This window comes from Penaeus monodon, chromosome 41 (genome assembly GCF_015228065.2).
Source record: "Penaeus monodon isolate SGIC_2016 chromosome 41, NSTDA_Pmon_1, whole genome shotgun sequence".
NCBI classification, from domain to species: domain Eukaryota; kingdom Metazoa; phylum Arthropoda; class Malacostraca; order Decapoda; family Penaeidae; genus Penaeus; species Penaeus monodon.
Window position 1 is genome coordinate 6,805,784 of NC_051426.1, and position 7,220 is coordinate 6,813,003.

The window sequence follows — 7,220 nt, forward strand, 5'->3', positions numbered from 1 at the left end:
AGAGAGAGAAAGTGAGAGAGAGTAAAAGTGAGAGAGAGAGTAAAAGTGAGAGAGAGAGTAAAAGTGAGAGAGAGAGTAAAAGTGAGAGAGAGAGTAAAAGTGAGAGAGAGAGTAGGAGGGTGGAAGTGAGGGAGAGGGGCTGAGAAAGAGAGAGAGAGAAGGAGAGAGAGAGAGAGAGAGAGAGAGAGAGAGAGAGGGGAGGCAGATTATGCTATATATGATTATCAGTTTATATTGCAATAATTATTATCATCAGCTTCTAAAGTTATAAGGCACACTATGCGTGCTCTGACTCTGAAAAAAATCGCTGTTTCTGCAGGCGATATGAAAGCCATTCTGTTAAACTGGAAATGAACAACCCACAAGCGACCCAACCCACAATCTCACAGCCCATTATTCACGACCCGTAATCTACAGTTCACAACCCACAACCCATGACCAACAGCCCGCATAACTCACCAAAAAAAGCCCACAAGCCCACAACACACAACTCGAGCCCATAGTTCAGGACCCAAAAACACACACACACAATGTTCACAATGGAAGACCCCCACAACCCGTAGCCCACCATCTACAATTCTCAACCCATACCCCACACTCCACATAACCCCCCAGAGCCTATAACCCCCCAGCCCATAGTTTACAGCCCGAATCCCACAACCCACACACACCTTCAGAATAGCGCCTCGGAGATCAGCCAGCTTCTCCTGACGCAGCATCCTCGCCGCCGTCGTGAGTCGCCCGCCTCGCCAGTAACTCAGAAGAGCGAAAGGTCGATCTTGGTGAAACTGGTTCGCATAAAGAGCCCAGACGCCCTCTGGACCCCTCTGCGTGCGGCGGGAAGGTGGATGAAGGTGGGATGGAGGAGGGTGAAGGTGGATGAAGGTGGGTGGAAGTGGATAAAGGAGGGTGAAGGTGGATGGAAGTGGAAGAAAGTGGATCAAGGTTGCTGAAGGTGGATGAAGGTGGGATGAACCAGAGTGAAAGTTGGTGAAGACGGATGGAAGTGGATAAAGAAGGGTAAAAGGGATGAAGGTGGGATGAACCAGGGTGAAAGTGGATGGAGGTGGATCAAAATTGGTGAAGGTGGATGAAGGGGGATAAAAATGGATGAAAGAAGATAAACGTGGAAGAGGATGTAGGAGGATGAACGTGGATGAAAATAGATGAAGTTGGCTAAAAGTGGATAAAAGTGGATGGAAGTGGGTGAAAGTGGAGAAAGACATGTAAAAATTGCAGATTTTCGAGGGAGGTTTACTGTGGTTACCAAGCATGTCGTTCCGTCGGTGTGGCTGTTCCTTTGACCATTCACACCTCCCCACTTGCATGCAGTCTGTTTGTAGCTTTATTAGTTAAGTAATGAAGTGAGGTATATAAAGAACATATACAGACTATAATTTATTCGATGTTGTGGTCACTCCTTGGTCTGATTTGTTTTTGTTTAGTTTATATTCACATAAAATACAAAAACAAAGGCTATTCTAACAGCCTGTAATCTCCCTGACTTCAACTTGAATGCCGTTCATATTTAAGTTATTCTTATTCTTATTATCATTATTTTACATTCACTCGTTAACACTGTTGCGTTGAAACCATTACCATATTTTTTTGTGCTATCAATGCTTAACACTACACAGAAGAACAGGTATGATTATAAAAGGGGAATGCACAATTTATAATTAAAGGGATAGCAAAGCATTTTTAACCAATCAGCTTCTTAGCTGATAGGGGCATGGTTTACGTGCAAATATAACATAGAGCGAGTAGAGTGGTGATATCACGCCATGAGGTATGTAGTCTGTTCCACATACTCTGCCTTCCAGGATTACTGGTTTCGTGACAGCTCTTAGAAAAATAATATTTGCATTGAATTTATGTTTAGCACCTAAAATCATATCAAAATCACAGTCCAAGTTCGATTTGGTCTACGAGATACCTTTTTTTTATCTCGTCAAATGTGTCCCTTTTTCGTTATTATTTATTTCATTTTATTATTGTTATTACTATTTTCTGTGTTTGGAACAGATTATAATAGTACGATTCACTAACTATATAATACATCTCTCTATGTAACAAACTACCTATTAACTTCCTTTCTGTTGCTATTAACCTCTCAACATACTATCAATCTATATTTCTCAAGCAGTGAGGCATTCACGTCGAACAAATTGCATATAGAACAACGAAGGAAAGTACAGGAAAACACACGAATATGCCGAAGGCCTTTCCGCTTCATTGCTTCATTGAGACCTGATGAAGCAATGAAACGAAAAGGCCTTCCTGTACTTCCCTTCGCTGTTCGATTCTCATGTAGTATACAGTGATGCAAACCTATCTCATAATATTGCAGCGTCTCTGTCCTTACCTTAACTAAACCCAAGATGTGTTTTGTTTTTCTGCCTTTCGGAGAGGTGGATAAAACCTCCAGTTCCTCCATTGAGAAACCAGTTACTACGAATCTACAAGAAGGAGGTAAGAGAATTTCATTAGTGCGTCTACCACACGAACAAAGAGGGACGGAGAGAGAGAGAGAGAGAGAGAGAGAGAGAGAGAGAGAGAGAGAGAGAGAGAGAGAGAGAGAGAGAGAGAGAGAGAGAGAATTGATCATCATTATATATTGTTTATTGTCATTATTATTATCATTATCATCATTATTATTGCTGTAATTATCATTGTTATTACCCTTAATATAGCCATTATCAATACCAATATCGTTATGATAATAATAATAATGACAGCCTAATGATGATAATAATAATAATAATAGTATAATAATAGTAGTAGTAGTAATGATAATAAAGATAATAACAATGATAATATTTATTATCATTACCATTATTATCTTCATTATCAGCATGGTTATTACCACTCTTATCCTCATTCCCACCACCATCACCATCATCACCATCATCACCATCATCATCCATCATCATTATCACTCACATGCCCTTGTAGTCCCACGCTTCATCCTGCGATTGGCTGAGAGTGAGGAGGTGGGCGTGGTCACCGAGGAGGATCAGGTAGGCGGCGCACCGTGACTCCGCCCTCATCGCCAGCTGAAGGTCGTGGGGGTCGTTGACGCGCACCAGCTGGGGGGGGGGGGCAGTGAGAAAAGATGGCATCGACTTTGCATTTCTATTTTGCCTTATTTTATGACAGGGATGATTATTATCATTATTATTTTTCTATCTTTATTATTATCATCATTATTGTTACTATTATGATTAAGGATAATTAAAATAATGATATCATCATTATTATTAGTTCTATCAATATTATTATTATTACTATTATCATTGTTATAATTCTGTTGTTGCTGTTGCTGTTATTATTGTTTTTTCATCATTATCAATATTACAATTCTTATTATTATCATCACCGCCATAATCATTACCGAGAAGAACGATAAGAACAATGGTGGTAATGATGATGATAACAATCATAGTGATAACAATAACAGTAACTACTATCATCATTAACAATAAGCGTGACTCTTTAAACAAATTCATTATAATTAGTCTCACCTTTCACTATACCTATTTTCTGTTCAGTGTGTTATTTTAAGAACACTAAAGCGAGTGTTGTGAATCACGTGACCTCCGAGAACTCTTGGGATTACTCACCCTTCGAACATTGCCGAGTGCTAAGAGATGAGTAAGCTGCGACTCATATTCATTAGACTCATCATGAACAAGGACTAAGTCACAGTCCTGCAGCTCGTTTTCTACCATCGTCTTCAGGAGTTCGTGTAAGGAGACCGAAGCTTCTGAAAGGCCTGTATCCTGGAACGTGAATCGGTTCGGCGTCGCAGTGGCTTCGGCAGGAGAGGTTATCCTTGGTTCGGTTTCCGTCGGGGTTCCTTGTCCGAGGCGAACCAGGAGGCAAGACAGGAGCAGGACAGCACAGGATATTGGTGGGGGATCCATTTTCGTTTTCTGTCTTGGAAAATGTAAACCTTAGACGAATATAGGTATTTTCTTGTAAAGGGGTTTCTAAAAAAGACTTTTGTTAGCTCTGCATTAACTATAATTTGAATGTCTCCAAAGAATATGAAACTGCCACATACTCTGGACTTAAAGAAGCAATTATGTCATCCGTACAACAATAGATCTGTGCTGTGGTGTTAACTGTATCTGAAATTTTTAGTAATCCGAAAAATACAACAAACGTAATCCATCTCCTCAGACCCGCAGCTTTCCCTCTCCATTCCTCCTCCCTTACAATGTAAACAGAATGTTTTGTGTATATTTAGTGTTGTGGAATCAGCAGGACTACATATATTCTTTCTTACAGCAATGAACTAATAGCTTTACATACTAAAAGTCTTCATAATTCTATCTTTAACATGCGATATAGCAAGCATAAGATTTATATCATGGAATGGTAGATATGAATTAGATTCGTTAACTCTTATGAACTATGTTAGACGAAGTTACCTCACCGCTAGCTCAAGCAGACTATCTAGAGCAGTGGTTCTTAACTTTCAAGTACCACGCCCCCCTTTAGGAATTTGTCCTTCCCTCCACGCCTCCCTTGTACCTGTAAATTTCCTCCCAGACTTTAAAGAAAATTATAAGTATGTTTTTGTTAATGACTATGGATTAGTGGTATTATAATTGGAGAAATTACCTCCTTTTTTCCAAGGGCTCGCGCCCCCTTTGGAAAATACTGAAGGCCCCGTAGGGGGGCGCCCCCCAGGTGAAAAAAACACTGATCTAAAACATTTTTTTTTTTACATTAGTTCCCTAGAGAAAACGCTATAGAGTTTGGTACTGTGGGTAATGGATGTGGAGGAAGTGGAATGACAGGAGTTTCTTTATTCGCTCATGCAGCCTTCCTCTTACCTCTTCACGAGATGTTACCCTTTGCTCAGTGCAAGCAACTGTGGTAGCAACCATAGTATAACACAATTCCTCGTTGAACTGTCATCCATCGATGTTCGGGAGTGTCTACTGGGATGAGTGCCATGACATAAAAGTTTGCTTGCTCAATATTACTTTCCTCATGTAAGCATTTCACCTGAAATCTGCATTGCATCATCTGAAGTCTGAATAACCTATTGAAAAGACCTGGAATCCCCAGTTCTCCTGAAGTGGCTATAGCGAAGTTAGGACACCGCGTTTTTCTTCAGGTATCACATAACAACATGTACTTCTTCGATGGCTGGATACCTTATCTCAGTCAGTGTAAGATGACACAGAACGAGATACTACCCCATTTTGCACTAAAAATGGGCCTCTGTTCGTTGCAGATTTCATTACTGTTTTAGTATACAGTCTGTTATTGCTGCCCACGTCTTGTGTAGTATGCCAAGTCATTCATAGCCACATGCCAGAGGGTATCTTGCAGCTGTTAAAATCTAGCACATAGTTACAAATCCCATGGTGCATGTCTCTCTGAAAGCCCCTTCGAGAACTCGCTGAAAGTGTCCACAACTGGTTTATGAAACCCTGCCAGGACCTGAAGTTGAAAGGCTGGATTAGTCTGCCATTGGAAAGTTCCCCGAGTGTCAGGCAGACAGTGTCTCTACCAAGGTGAGAGCTGATGTTTTCCGCACCTCTTCTGCTGAATTGGGTTTTCTGCCTACATGATCCCCTCTTCTGTGCAAGTGGTCAAAATCTCACAAAAAATCATGGACGGTTCCCTTGCAACATAGAAAAATCCTTCAACAATGAGACCCAATCTTGTCAGGAGGGAGAACCGACGGAAGGAGTTCAGATTCAAACGTTTCCCTTCATAAATTCGCTGCTTCTCATCGCGATACCATTAATCTGCTTATAAAATCCGCCGTCAAAAGCAAAGACTTCATTCGTGACACACAAATGAATGAGATCAATAAAGCAATTGACTGGAATAAGAATCTTCTTATGAAATGAAGAAAGTTGTCTTTAAAAAAAAAAAAAAAAAAAAAAAAAAGCACATCTTCAAGTAAATAGGGAATCTATATCAAAACACACTCATTTCTTATTTGCGTTTTTCTTATTAGCATTTTTTTTCTATCAAATCCATCGACTATCAGATGAGGATCCCATAATAGGAAGGACATTTAATAGCAACAAGTTAGATTTTTACGAAATTATTCAGTGACAGTTGAGTAAGAGTTGGTCCGCATTTTTTTTTTTCTGCTGAGTTGTCGTTTAGGAGGGAATGAACTCTGCTCATGTAATCAGATTCATCAAATTGCGTTTCGGTGATATGCAAAAAAAAAACCTCGGGGTAATCCTATGAAATCGATAAATAAATCAAGAATTGGATTTAACATGAGATCTTTAAGGTAGCTGAGATCTTTTTAATCGAGGATTTATTTTGTTTCACAATGCAACCATAAAGACCTTTAATGTGATCCAAACAGCAATTAGCGCTGGATTTGGCAACAAATGATAAACTAAAACCTATAAGTTCAGTTTTATAACGTGATATGGAATAAGATGACAAATTGACGGGAGTCGGTGAGCGAAACTTTACAGCATGCGCTACGCGAGCGAAGAACATTAGTTTATTGCGGAGGGTACTTTGGTGACGTTCGCTTTCGAGGGAAGACCTAGGTGCAACAAACAGAGTGACTCCTCTGAGCATTCTAAGAGACTTACTAACTTTAGGTAGGATAGATGAGCAGGCTCCTCCCCTCTCTCCCTGCGGTGAATCGGTCCTTAATTGGACGATTCAGAGAGAGGGGATGATCGGTTCCGGCAAGGGTGGCGGACGGGGCGCAGCGGGTGGAGCCGAGCAACGCCAAGAGAGATAACATGATGCCATGATCCCTCGATCGTGTGGCTTTTGCATGGGCATATTAAAGAGATGCACCGCGCCCGGTCCCATGCAATCTCGGCCTCGGCTCTACCGCGTTACCGGACGGTGACGCGCCCCCCATTGTTTGATGCCACGATGCTATGTGCTTGCATGTAGCTTCGTGCCCTACTAGCCTACTCTTTCTATGCGAATTTTCGGCATTAGGATGACTCTGTGCACACCTTCTGTGAACTGGACCCATCTTCGGGCGGTGCTCGGACGTGGGCAGACCTTACCTCCCGCAGGGGAGGGTGTGTCTGGGGGGCCTTAGAAGGCCTGCTACGGTGTGCATAGAGTCATCTTTGTTGGATTGTCTCAGACATCTGATGAGCCACTCTTTTTCTTTCGATAGGCGATTCAGGGTAGACCCCTTGTCAGCTTCAGCCAGGTTCTGTATAGCAGCTGCTAGACGACTCAGTTCCCAAAAACCT